Source organism: Gossypium hirsutum, chromosome A04, assembly GCF_007990345.1.
Source record: "Gossypium hirsutum isolate 1008001.06 chromosome A04, Gossypium_hirsutum_v2.1, whole genome shotgun sequence".
In the NCBI taxonomy this organism is placed as follows: domain Eukaryota; kingdom Viridiplantae; phylum Streptophyta; class Magnoliopsida; order Malvales; family Malvaceae; genus Gossypium; species Gossypium hirsutum.
The window spans coordinates 66,830,416-66,845,676 of NC_053427.1; positions in this window are offsets into that span (position 1 = coordinate 66,830,416).

The window sequence follows — 15,261 nt, forward strand, 5'->3', positions numbered from 1 at the left end:
ATGTCGTCATCCGTGTCTGAAAACCTGACCATTCTATTTATGACATCATCATGCATTTAGGGGCACACGGCCAAGACACACACCCGTGTGCTAGGTCGTGACCTCCACACGGTTCAGACACATGGCCATACCACACGCCCATGAAACTGACCGAGTGTCACACACGGCCTAGACACAAGCCCGTGTGTCACACACGGCCTAGACACATGCCCGTGTGTCTACCTGTGTGCACCTTTTTGGAGGCTACAATCCAAGCCAATGGTCACCCTTAACATCTACACACATTTGTGAACTTCTATTGTATTTAACAGGGCCTAAATATGCCCAATGACTACCTTCAATGGTCTATTGCATGTTAACCTCATCTTATTGGTTTTATACATGCTAGATTATCCTCTTTGTATTAAGGATTACCATATCATCAAAAACATTTAGACTTGGCTCATTTTATAACTCATTGCCAATTATGACCTAGCCATCTCCAAGTGATTTGGCCACATTCCACATGTCCATTCATGATATACCATATTTAACCATATCATGAACATTTAAACACCAACATGCACAATTAGTAAGTTACAACCTACAACAATATGAGCCATGTCTTATGGACATATACAAAATGAATAGGTATATCATTCAAGCCCTTACATTGGTTAACCAATGACACATATAACAAAATAACCAAAAACCTATACATGCCATTGAAAGAAAGTAAAGGTATATATATACCAAAGCAACATAAGATGATAGTTTTGACAATACTCCAATCGTCTTCCAATCTTCACGAGTCCTCGAGCTCTGTAAAATATGGAAAGGAAAGGGGGTAAGCATTAACATTCTTAGTAAGTTCGGATAACAGGAAGGTAAACTTACCGGTTATTTAGCATACAACCATAAAAGATATTCATGCCAAACATGCATAGTATAAATCTCCTATCACATACACTCAATCATCAAGTTAGTTTCCTCTCAAGCAATATAGCATTAATCTTAGGTGAGCTCACCAATTCAAACATTTCCATTCTCGTTTCTCATTATAGTCTCGTTGAGTTTCTCAGAAATCTCGATGGGTATCCTATTTATCGTCAAGTCATGCTAGTGACCATTTTAAATATACACTTCCGTGAACCTCACTCTTACGGTGGGATTACCAATCCAGGTTAAATCCCTCATAACATAAATTCAAGGAGTATTGTCGAGATTACCATTCCAGGCTAAATCCCTTCCAACAACAATTACTCCAATACGCTCGGACCTGAAATGCCAGTCCAGGCTAATTTCAATCATTTATCATATTATCCATCCGGGCTAAATCCACAATGCACATATATTCATTGGGAGGTTCGATCACTTAAGGAATACTCGTCCAGGCTAGATCCTTACTATACTGAGATCATCGGATTACCCATTTGGGCTAAATCCCTTTCTGCAACACATGCAGGATCTCATGTCATGTAAACAAAAATTTATCCATCGAATATCCCTTTTTCATTCAACCGGGACAATTGTCATCTTTTTCATTTCACACTACCATATTTCATGGATTCTCATACAATCAATATCTAAATTAACATACATTTAAGAATATTCATTTTCAAGTGCATTTAAAGTTTACTTCGAGTTACACGAACTTACCTGGTAATTGCTTCAGTTTCGTATTTTGATTATTTCGAAACCTTTCGTTTTCCACGGTCGACCTCCAGAATTGGTTCCTCGGGGTCAATATCAGTAAAAATAAATTATTAATACCTCATACTATTCATTTTAGACCTAAATTTTACCCCGGGCAAAATGACCATTTTGCCCCCAACATTTCACATTTTTACACATTAGTTCCTAGGCTCGTATAATGAAATGCATGAACTTTTTGGTTACCCATGCCTAGCCGAATGTATCCCAAGCTCATACCAACCCATAATTTTCTCTATTTCACATTTCTACCACATATTTTATACTTTTTACAAAATGGTCCTTTAAGCCATTTCCATGAAAACCTATCTAGTAAAAGTTGTTTACCATCCTTTAAACTCTCATATTCCTCCATAAATCATCAAAACACAAGCACCTCATGCATGGGTAAATTTCCAACACATGAACCCTAGCTTGAGATATGGGTAGAAACGGATAGAGCATGTTACGAGAATCTCAAAATTACAAAGAACATTAAAAACGGGGCTAGGGAGCACTTACTATTGAGCTTGAAATGTTGAAAACCCTAGCTTATGGAGCTCTAGGAATTTTGGTAGCTATGGGGAAGAAGATGGTTGATTTTGGCTTTGTTTTGCCCTTTTTATTAAGTTTATTACTAAATGACCAAAATGCCCCTCCTTACAAAACTTCCAAATTTTTTTATGCATGCCCATTTTTGTCCAAAAACTTAGAAATTGGGAAAATTGCTATTTAAGACCTTCTAATTTATAATTCAAAGCAATTTCATGCAAATTGCTTCTAGAACCCAAGTTTTGCAATTTATTTAATTTGATCCCTAATTTCCAATTGGACACCTTATACTTAGAATTTCTTCATGAAACATTAACACATGCTTATTTTTATATCCTAGAACTCATAATAATCATAAAAAAATATTTTAACATCGAACTTGTGGTCCCAAAACCACTATTCATACTAGGCCCTATTTCAGGATGTTACATTTCTCCCCCCTTAAGGACTTTTGTCCTCAAAAGTCTTACTAGTAAACAAGTTCAGATATTGACTTCTCATGGTTTCTTTAGGTTCCCATGTGACCTCTTTTACTCCGTGTCTATGCCATAAAATTTTCACCAAGGATATATTCTTGATCTTCAACTGTTTGACTTCCTGAGCCAAAATCTTAACCGGTTCCTCATCATAAGTCATATCCGGTCTAATCTCAATTTTCGTGGGTGAAATCCCATAAGAGGGGTCTGATCTATATCTACGCAACATGGACATATGGAATACAACGCTAACCGATAGGCTAATGGTCCAACTCTTTCGGTAATCTCATATGGTCCAATAAATCGCGGGCTCAATTTGTCTTTCTGGCCGAATCTCAAAACTTTTTTCCATAGAGATACTTTCAAGAACACTTTATCTCCAACTTGAAATTCGATCTCCTTTCTTTTCAAATCAGCATATGACTTCTGTTTATCCGATGCCGCTTTCAAACAGTCACATATCACTTTAATCTTTTCTTCAGTTTCCCTGACTAAATCAACTCCGTGAATCTGGCTTTCCTTGACCTCTGTCCAATACAGTGGAGTTCGGGACTTCTGGCCATACAATGCCTCGTAAGGTGCCATCTTTAAACTCGTCTGGAAACTGTTGTTGTAGGAAAATTCCACCAATGGTAAATATTTTTCCCAACTGCCTTGAAATTCAAGGATACAACACCTTAACATGTCCTCGAGAGTCTGAATTGTCTGCTCAGTTTGACCATCAATTTGTGGGTGGAATGCCGTACTAAAACTCAACTTTGTACCCAAGGCTTCCTGCAACTTCTTCCAAAATCTCGAAGTGAATCCTGGATCCCTATTTGAAATGATCGACAACAGTACCCGGTGTAGTCTCACAATCTCGGATATGTACAAGTCGGCCAATCTGTCAAGAGAGAAATATGTCTATACAGGAATAAAATGAGCCAACTTCGTTAGTCTATCAACTATAACCCAAATGGCATCTTTCTTCTTCGGTGTTGACGGCAATCCTGTCACAAAATCCACAGTAATCCTATCCCATTTCCATTCGGGGACCATCATGGGCTGTAATAAACCTGAAGGCACTTGATGTTCAACATTGACCTATTGACATATCAAACATTTTGACACAAATTCAAAGATATCTCTTTTCATGCCATTCCACTAGTACATTTTCTTCAAATCATTATACATCTTGGTAATTCTCAGATGAATAGACATTTGGCTATCATGTGCATTTTGCAAAATTTTCTGAATCAGTTCATCATCTTTGGCTGCAAAGGCTCTATCTCGAAACATCAAACAACCATTACAATCAACCCGAAAATTTGATTCAGCACTCATCTCACATAGTGCTCTCTTGGCCTGAAATCACTATCATTGATCTAAGCTGTGCAAATCTCTTGAAGAAATGTCGGTCTGGCTCTTAACTCTACCAAAACCAAACCATCATCGAACAATGCCAATCGAGTGTTCATAGCCCTCAATGTAAACAAGGACTTACTACTCAGAGCATCGGAGACCACGTTCGCCTTTCCCGGGTGATAATCAATGATCAATTCATAATCTTTAATCAACTTTAACCATCTCCGTTGTCTCAGATTCAATTCCTTTTGAGTCATCAAGTACTTGAAACTCTTATGATCGGTAAATACGCAACAAATGTCACCATACAAATGGTGTCTCCAAATCTTCAAGGCAAAAATGATGGCAGCTAGCTCCAAGTCATGTGTTGGATAATTTTTCTCGTGTGGCTTCAGTTACCTTGAAGCATAGGCTATTAGTTGCCCTCTTGCATAAGCATGCAACCCAGGCCATTCAAGGATGCATCACTATAAACCACAAATTCCTTTCCCGGCTTGGGCTACACTAAAACTGGAGCTTCCGTTAGCAACGTCTTTAACTTTTCAAAGCTCTGCTGACACTTTTTCGACCATTCAAACATAACATCTTTTTACAGCAACCTCGTCAAAGGATTTGCAATCATCAAAAATCCTTTCACAAAGAGTCGATAGTAACCGGCTAAGCCCAAGAACCTTCTAACCTCGGTTACATTCTTCGGCGGCTTCCACTCAATAATGGCAGAAATTTTGTTTAGATCTATTTGGATGCCATCACCCGACACAATGTGACCCAAAAATTCGACCTTTCGAAGTTAGAACTCGCTTTTGCTGAACTTAGCATACAATTTCTTGTCTCGCAAAGTTTGTAAAATAGTCCTCAATTGTTCAGCATGCTCCGACTCATTACAGGAATAGATAAAAATATCATCAATGAATACCACAACAAACTTGTCCAAGTATGGTTGGAAAACATGATTCATTAAGTCCATAAACATAGCTGGGGTGTTTGTTAGACAAAAAGGCATGACCAAGAACTTGAAATGACCATACCTCGTCCTGAAAACGGTCTTAGGAACATCCGACTCTTTAACTCGTAACTGGTAATAACTAGATCTCAGATTTATTTTTGAAAATATAGTGGCTCCTCTCAATTGATCAAACAGATCATCAATCCTCGGCAATGGATACTTGTTCTTGATAGTTACCTTATTAAGTTGTTGGTAGTTTATACACAGCCTCATCGAACCATCTTTCTTCTTTACAAATAATACTAGAGCACCTCAAGGTGAAAAGCTCGATCTTGCAAAACTTTTATCCATCAGTTCTTCCAATTGTGCTTTTAAGTCTTTCAGTTCGGTTGGTGCCATCCTATACAGAGCAATAGAAATAGGAGCTGTCCCTGGCACCAGCTCAATACCAAACTCTTCTTTACAAATAACATATCTGGATTCTCGCATACTATCGGTACTGATTCCGACTTCAACTCAGATTCTTTAGTATTCAACATGAAAGCAAGGTAGGCTTCATATCCTTTTCTTATATACCTTTGAGCCATCATCGAGGTAATCACAACCAGTAGAGTATCCAACTCACTTGAATCAATCCAGAGAATCTCACCATCTGAGCATTTCAATTCGATATACTTGCTACCACAATTTACAATCATATCATCCATAGCTAACCAATCCATGCCAAGTATTACATCAAACTCATCGAATGGCAATAACATAAGGTTAGCCGGAAAACAATGCCCTTGAATCCTCAAGGGACAATTCTTACAGACTTTATCAACTAGGACTGACTTGCCTAGAGGGTTTGACACCTTAATTACAAATTCTGTAAGTTCTATAGACATGTTCATGCTAGACACCAATTTCATGTAAATGTACGAATGGGTCAATCCTGAGTCAATCAAGGAAATAACATGTACATCATGAAGAGAGAATGTATCCGTGATGACATCAGAAGCAGAGGCTTCCTCTCTAGCGCTTATCGTGTAAGTTCTCGTCGGGGCCTGAGTCTCTGGTTTTGCAGTTGTATCCTTGGCAACATTTCAACTGCCACTTGTACTTCCAAGATGTCGGAGTGGTCTACCTCTAGAATTAGGAGCATTAGACTTTGGGGCTAGATCCACCTCTTTATCAACTCGTTCTGGGCAGTCTTTAAGGAAGTGGTTAAGAGAACCACATCTATAACATGCACCACTCCTCTTCCGACACTCACCGAAGTGGAATTTGTTGCAACTTTCACACATTGGCTTTTGATCATCCACACTTCTCACATTAGTTACCTTGGGGGAGGAGGACTTCAGGTTGTGACACTTAGAGTTTCTTGTTCTGCCCAAATATCCCACCGATGCAGTGCAGCGCTCTTGTTGACTATTCGATTTCTTTGTGGGAAAAGAGTGTGTTCTGCCACTTGATCTCTTATTCAAAATTTGAGCCTCTCTCTTTTGACTTGTTTTCTTTCATTGTTTAGCTCTTCGGCCTTCTTGGCTCGATCAGCCAGTGCTGTAAATTCTCGTATCTTAAGGATCCCGATCAACAACTTAATTTTCACATTCAAGCCTTCCTCGAAGCATTTACACATTTCCGTCTCCGTTTGGACCCACTCTGTGGCATATTGACTTAACCTTATGAATTCCCTCTCATATTCTAACACGGTTTTATTTCCTTGCTTGAGTTTCAGGAATTCTTTTCGCTTCAAGACTAAAAATCTTTGACTGATGTATTTCTTTTTAAACTCAGCTTGGAAGAACTCCCATGTAATATCTTCCTTCGGTACCACTGAAGATACAGTCTTCCACCAGTGATATGCAGTATCTTTTAGAAGAGATACAGCACACTTTAAACACTTCTCAGGTGTACATGACAACTCGTCCAAAACTCGCGTAGGGTTCTCGAGCCAGAACTCGACTCATTCAGCATCATCATTAGCCTTAGCTCTAAATTCTTTAGCCCCATATTTTCTAAGTTTATCTGCTGGGGCTTTACCAATTCTCATGGGTACCATACTTGTGGCACTTCTCCCTCAGGCCAAGCAGGGGGCGGAGGAGGTCGTGGTTTATTAGGGCAATTTCTCAAATAATCCCCAAACCATTCATCCATCATCTCGAAGAAGGCAACTTTTGCCTCTTCTCGGCCTTCAAACATAGGCTGTCTACTACTACTAGCAGTAACTCGCTGAACGGAAGCTGGAGCATGGGTCTCGACTCCTTCGAACTCATCTTGAGCTTGATTGGAAGACATTTACTATATTCAAATAAAATTAAAATGGTTAGGAGATGTCACACTATCATAACTTGTATGATGGCATGTATAGCTATACTCAATACATGCTACGATAGTCCTAAAACTAACTAAACTGTAGCTCTAATACCACTAAATATAACACCCCTTACTCATACTCGAGACCGAGACAAGGTACGGGGCATTATCGTACACAAACATGACATTTTCAAAAACTCACAGGCTATAAAATTTCGTTCCAAATTAAAACTAATCAAACATATTCGTAGTGTCCCTATTATAGGCCTACGAGACCCAAAAAATGCATTAAATAGTCCAGGACTAAACCGAGAGCTTAAGAAAATCTTAGAAAATTTTTTAGGGTTAAGCCTCACACGCCTATGTGGAGGCAATGCACACACCCGTGTGCTTGGGACACACCCGTGTCTCTTCCCCGTATGGAGTTAATTGAATTTATTTTCCATTTCGAACCTACAGGGGTTTTCACATGGCCGAGCAAACGCCCATGTCCCCAGCCTGTGTCCTTCACACGGCTTAGACACGCTCGTGTAGTCACCCGTGTCTAAAAACTTGAGCATTCTATTTATGATGTCATCATGCATTTAGGGGCACACGGCCAAGACACACGCCCGTGTGCTAGGCCGTGACCACTACACGGTTGAGAAACACGGCCATGTCTCTGCCTGTATGTTTAGTACCATGCTATCTGACCTAAAAATTTTAGGTGCAGGGGACACACGGCTGTACCACACACCCATGGAACTGACAGTGTGTCACACATAGCCTAGACACACGCCCATGTGTTTACCCATGTGGACATTTTTGGAGGCTATAATCCAAACCAGTGGTCACCCTCAACATCCACACACATCTGTGAACTTCTATGGTATTTAACAGGGCCTCAGCATGCCCAATGACTACCTTGAATGGTCTATTGCATGTTAACCTCATCTCATTGGTTTTATATATGCTAGATTATCCTCTTTGTATTAAAGATTACCATATCATAAAACACATTTAGACTTGGCTCATTTTATAACTCATTTCCAATTATGACCTAGCCATCTCCAAGTAATTTGGCCATATTCCACATGTTCATTCATGATATACCATATTTAACCATCTCATGAACATTTAAACACCAGCAAGCACAATTAGTAAGTTACAACCTACATTAATATGAGCCATGTCTTATGGCCATATACAAAATGAATAGGTATATCATTCAAGCCCTTACATTGGCTAACCAATGACACATATAAAAAAATAATCAAAAACCTATACATGTCATTGAAACAAAGTAGAGGTATATATATACCAAAGTAAGATAAGATGATAGTGTTGACAATACTCCAATCCTCTTCCAATCTTAACATTCTTAGTAAGTTCGGATGACAGGAAGGTAAACTTACCAGTTATTTAGCATACAACCATAAAAGATATTCATGCCAAACATGCATAGTATAAATCCCCTATCACATACAGTCAATCATCAAGTCATTTTCCTCTCAAGCAATATAGCATTAATCTTAGGTGAGTTCATCAATTCAAACATTTCCATTCTCGTTTCTTATTATAGTCCCGTTTAGTTTCTCAAAAATCTCAATGGGTATCCCGTTACTGTCAAGTCATGCTAGTGACCATTTTAAATATACACTCCCGTGAACCTCACTCTTACGGCGGGATTACCAATCCAGGTTAAAATCCCTCATAACGTAAATTCAATGAGTATTGTTAGGATTACCATTCCAGGCTAAATCCCTTACAACGATAATTACTCCAATACGCTCGAATCTAAAATGTCAGTCTAGGATAATTTCAGTCCTTAATCATATTACCCATCTGGGCTAAGTCCACAATGCACATATATTCATCGGGAGGTTTGATCACTTAAGGAACACCCATCCGGGCTGGATCCTTACTATACTAAGATCATCGAATTACCCATCTGGGCTAAATCCCTTTCTGCAACACATGCAGGATCTCATGCATGTAAACAAAAATTTACCCATCGAATCTCTCTTTCTCATTCAACCGGGACAATCGTCATCTTTTTCATTTCACACTACCATATTTCATGGATTGTCATACAATCAATATCTAAATTAACATACATTTAAGAATATGCATTTTCAAGTATATTCAAAGTTTACTTTTAGTTACACGAACTTACCTGGTAATTTCTTCGGTTTCGTATTTCGATTATTCCAAAATCTTTCGTTTTCCACGGTTGACCTCAAGAATTGGTTCCTTGGGGTCTATATCAATAAACATAGATTATTAACACCTCATACTATTCATATCAAACATAAATTTTACCCCCAGGCAAAATGAGCATTTTGCCCCCAACATTTCACATTTTTACAAATTAGTCCATATGCTCGTATAATGGAATGCATGAAATTCATTTGTTACCCATGCCTAGAAAAATGTATCCCAAGCTCATACTAGCCCATATTTTTCTCTATTTCACATTCCTACCACATATCTTTTACTTTTTACAAAATGGTCCTTTAAGCCATTTCCATGAAAACCTACTTAGTAAAAGTTGTTTACCATCCTTTAAACTCTCATATTCCTCCATAAATCATCAAAACACAAGCATCTCATGCATGCGTAAATTTCCAACACATGAACCCTAGCTTGAGATATGGTTAGAAACGGATAGAGCATGTTACAAGGATCTCAAAATTATAAAAAACATTAAAAACGGGGTTAGGGAGCACATACTATTGAGCTTGAAATGTTGAAAACCCTAGCTTATGGAGCTTTAGGAATTTCGGCAGTTATGGGGAAGAAGATGGCTGATTTTGGCTTTCTTTTTCCTTTTTTATTAAGTTTATTACCAAATGACCAAAATGCCCCTCCTTACAAAACTTCCAAATTTTTCTATGCATGCCTATTTTTGTCCAAAAGCTTAAAAATTAGGAATTCTATTTAAGACATTCTAATTTATAATTCAAAGCAATTTCATGCAAATTGCTTCTAGAACCCAAGTTTTGCAATTTATTCAATTTGATCCCTAATTTTCAATTGGACACCTTATACTTAGAATTTCTTCATGAAACTTTAAAACTTAGTTATTTTCATATCCTAGAACTCATAATAATCATAAAAAAATATTTTAACGTCGGACTTGTGGTCTCGAAACCACTATTTCGACTAGGCCCTATTTAAGGATGTTACAATCAAAGTTACGATTCAGTAGGTTCTCGAACTAAATGTAGCATGTATGGAGTTTAGAAATACATGTCATTATATAACTTGTGATAGTGTGATATCTCCTGACTCTGATGGGATTTGTTTTGCAATTAGAAAAAGATGTCCTCCAACTGAGCTAATTACGATGATGTTGAAAACGATACTCAAGTATCTCATTAAATGGTTTCTAATGATGAGTAGAAATCTATAAAGGTTAAAGTAGAGGTTTATAATGTTTATATTAATAATGAATGTTATGTTTGATGTGTATATATAAGAATCAAATTTTGTGGCTTTACGACCTCTACCCTCTCATCCTCAAAATCTTATACAATAGAATATTCACAAGATTTATGTTGATTAAGTCTGTAAAAGAGGAGCTGAAGAGTTCAATGATTGAATGAGTAATAATGTGAATAGAGTCGAGAGTTGGTTAGCAAATACAGAGAGTTCTAGATGAGATATTATATCTTTCTGAATACTATTTGGGATGTGCAACGTCACTGTTAAAAGGAGAAGTTCTTCACTGGTAATCGACTTTATCTAGTATGGTATCTAACAGAACAGGTTATCTGGGATTTCTTCTGAATTGATTACTTTAGTGGAACAGAATAATGTGAAATCATCGATGACTTCAGTAATCAATGGGGCAGTCTTCGAAATGTAAATAGATTTGAATGCGGCCATTATGGTCGGGTATCTTACAATCATCTCATCTGGATATTTTATGTATCCTTTTATCTTTAATGGCATATACGATTATTTTATCTCAAGATGTGGTTCTTAATGTGTAGGAATGCTGGATAGTCATGATGGTAGGCAGAGGTATTGTTAGTCTAACTGATTAATGATCGGCATTGCTCTATTTTTGGCATTCTAATCAATTATGTTTTGGTAAAAGACTCGATGGCAAAACTCATGTGTTGTTCTTTTCTACTTCTACTAATTGTTATTTTGCTTTATGCATGTGGAATTTGTGTTGTTTATGTCACAATTGGTTCCAGTGCATCTAAACGACATTCTCCTTCAGGATTTTTCTTTAGGGTATCATCTATTTCTTTAGTAATCAATATGTTCTTATTATGCCGCATGGTCTTCAATAGAAATAGCTTGGATATAGACGAGTGTATACGGAAGGCTCATAATTTGCATATTTTGATAGTATAGAATTGGGTTATATTCTCAGGAGTTTAATAGAGCTTTACATCTTAGACTTCTTTATCTTGGCTTTCTTATTGTTCTTGTTAGCTATTCTATCATATATGGTCCATCTGAAAATGATACACATTGGCTTGGAATTATTACATTTTTTACGGTTATAATTCTTGGTTGGTTTATGTGAGCATGTTGATATTGGCCTCAGCTTTTTAGATATCGTGTTGTTGCACTTGTTGTTTCTGGAACTATATTGAGTTTTTCTCATTTGTTTTGGAATGCATTATTGGTACTTGAGGCATTGTTTCAGCTATATAGTTGTAGCATCTATCTTCTTAGAGCACTGTGATCCGTCTGAGGGAAGGTATTCGTGAAAGGAGCAAAATAATACTTCTAATTCATCTGATGGTTGTGGCTCCTGTATAGTTCAATGCTTTGTTGTTAGTTATGGGAATAGTCTTATTATGTTCAACTTTTAGCTTTCAAGAAAGGATAAATTGTAGTAAAAACGTAGATGGTGGAAGATCAAGCATAGCATTGCATTTTAATTCTCATTACTCAGATGATCTCGAATTATGTCAATACATCCTAAATGGATTTTATATTTCGTATAAGTTAATTCAGTTTGTGATGATATTTCATTGATATTCTTAGGGAATTATGATAGATTATAAGTCTGGATTATCTTGACGACAAGAAGAAAGAATTATTTTGAATTGTTACTATTAGGTTGATAAGATCAACTCATTTGTTTTAGTCAGAATGGATTATTCAATTGAAGAGTTAGTTGAGTTGTATGTATTTGAGTCCACCTTTAGATTCAAGAGTAAATTTTGCAAATTCATGAGCAAACAGATGGACAATCAGAATGGGAAATTCATATTTTAAAAGACATGATACAGGGATATATCAACCATATCAGAGGTAATCGGGAAATGTTATTATGGGTTAAAATCGTCTTGATAGTAGTACTTATCGCACTTGTATTTAAATGATATTGTTTGAAGCTTTTCGTGAAATGGAGTGTAGAACCATGGTATACTAGCCAGATAGAATGACAACAAGTTAGTCAGTTTATCAGTTGAGAGTTACAGATGCAGATGTGTCGGAAACATCAGTTAGACCCTGTTATGAAAATTATGAATTTTAGCTAAACACTATGAATTATCAAATGTATCTAGAGCCCGATGATCTGGATTTTTCAGTTATGCTTTGACAGGTGATTTAATAGGAATTTTTCGATACTTGTACTACTAATACTGAAGCTACTACAGAAAGCATTAAAATTTGTTCAATCAAGTCAAGTATTTACTTCAGCCTCAGCCGGAGAAGAATTTGTTGTTTATAGTAATGTTTCATTTAGGCGATCTTGAATTATAATGGATTGAGTATTATGAGGTCGAAGGTTAAATCATTAATTCTTTAGAGAATTTTGAAATGTAGAGAGAAATATCCGAAATGGTGCACTGAACAATTTTGAGTCTTCATAAGACATCTTATACGAGGTTCATGGCATTGTCTAGTGGATTTACATCAGTCAATGATGATAATGCATAATGGCTTGAGATAAAGATACAGGTACTTGGGATTAGAACGTGAAATTTCAAAGTTAATTTTAGGATATCTATTATGTCTATAAGTCAAGAGAGAGTATCAAGTACTGTTTGTAATATTACGTTCTGGTATGAGTTTTTGTTTGGAAAGGATTATGATGGATTTTGTTTATGGACTACCCTTGAAAATGAGAAAGAGTATGTAATATCCCGAATTAGGGCCTAATCGGAATAGTGGTTTTGTGACCACAAATCTGATATAGAAATAATTATTTTATAATTATTTTGAGGTTTATGATATGATTGCATGATTGTGTGAAAATTTCGTGATGAAATTCTATGCCTAAAGTGCTTAAATTGAAAGTAGGGACTAAATCGAATAAGTTGCAAAACTTGCATTCTAGAATTTTTAGTATGAAATTGTTTTGGAATATTAATGAGGAGGTCTTAAATAGCAATTTGACCAATTTTAAGTTCATGGACAAAATTAGAACATGGAAGGAATTTTTGGAAAGTTTAGTAGTAAGGGTATTTTGGTCATTTAGTTATTAAAATGAATTAAAAACAAAATTAAAAGCCAATTTTTGTCCATCTTCTTCATTAGGCCGAAATTTCAAGGGTTCTCCATAGCTAGGGTTTGTTTCAAGCTTCCAAGCTCCATAGTAAGTGATTCCAAGCCCCGTTTTAATGATTTTTACGTTTTTGAGATCCCGGTAGCTCGATTAAGCTTATGCTAACAATAATTCAACTTAGGGTTCATATTTGGAAAAATACCCATAGGTGAAATTTGTGTATTTTGATGTTTTATGATAGAATATGGGGTTTTAAATTATGTTAGACAACTTGTGCTACTCGGTTTTGAGTGAAAACGAGTAAAAGGGCTTAATCAGTAAAAATACCTAATAGTCATAAGTACATGTTAGAGTGAGAATTTGATGTTGCCATAGAAGAGAAAAGTGATCAGCATGTTGTAAAACATAAGAATAAGGAATAAAGTTTAATCCCGAGCCTAGGGGCAAAAATGTAAATATGCAAAAGTTTAGGGGTAAAATTGTAATTTTGCCAAATTTTGAGTTAAGGATTAATTTGATAATGTGAGTATTAAATAAGCTAAATGTGTTATTTTAGATCAAGAAAGACGTGGAATCGACCTCAATCGAGGAAAAGAAAATATTGTGGACTAAATTGCAAAATCTTTGTATTTTGGTACCAAGGTAAGTTCATGTGTAAATAATGTAGCATAATGGTCATTTTTAAGTTATTGATGTTAATTATATGTTATGCTAAATTTTATTATGAAATGTATGCTTTGTGGTTAATTTCAAATAATATGTAAATTATGTGAACTACTTGTTAAATATAATTGTTACCGAGTATTGATTTCGGCATTCTACGGAAGACGGCAAGGATAAGTGTTTGAGGAAAAATCCCGTTTGAACCTTAGGAATAGATTAGGATACAAGTGACATGTCACTAGGATGGTTGAGCATCCGAACTCGTTGGGTTGAGTCCGAGTTCACTTATGGATGCGAATGTCTGAACTTGTTGAGTTGAGTCCGAGTTCGTGAGATGTAACTAGGCATCCGAACTCGTTGAGTTGAGTCCGAGTTCACTTATGGATGCGAACGCCCGAGCTCGTTGAGTTGAGTCCGAGTTCGCTTATGGGCGGGTTACATGATTGCTTGATTGAATATGTGGCACTTATATGCAAATTATCCATGTATCCGAATTATATTCCGATGTGTTCAACGGGTAAAGTTCTACTCAATGGAGGAATATTCGAGATGTAAAGAGAAGTATTGGTGAGTGATGTGAAATGGATATTTTGGACAGGTATGTATTTAACCCTCGGGTTGAGTATTGATACAACCACTATAAGGTAATAAGATGATGAAAAATGATCAGAAATGTGATATGTGTTTTAGTGATGTATGCTAATGTTGATTGGTATAACTGTTTGTTATGTTACTTATTATTTGCATATGAACTTACTAAGCATTTATTGTGACACCCCTAAAGTGACCCTAGTCGGAAAGCGGTCTCGGGACCGCTAGACCGAGTCACCAAATTATTTGAATGTGAT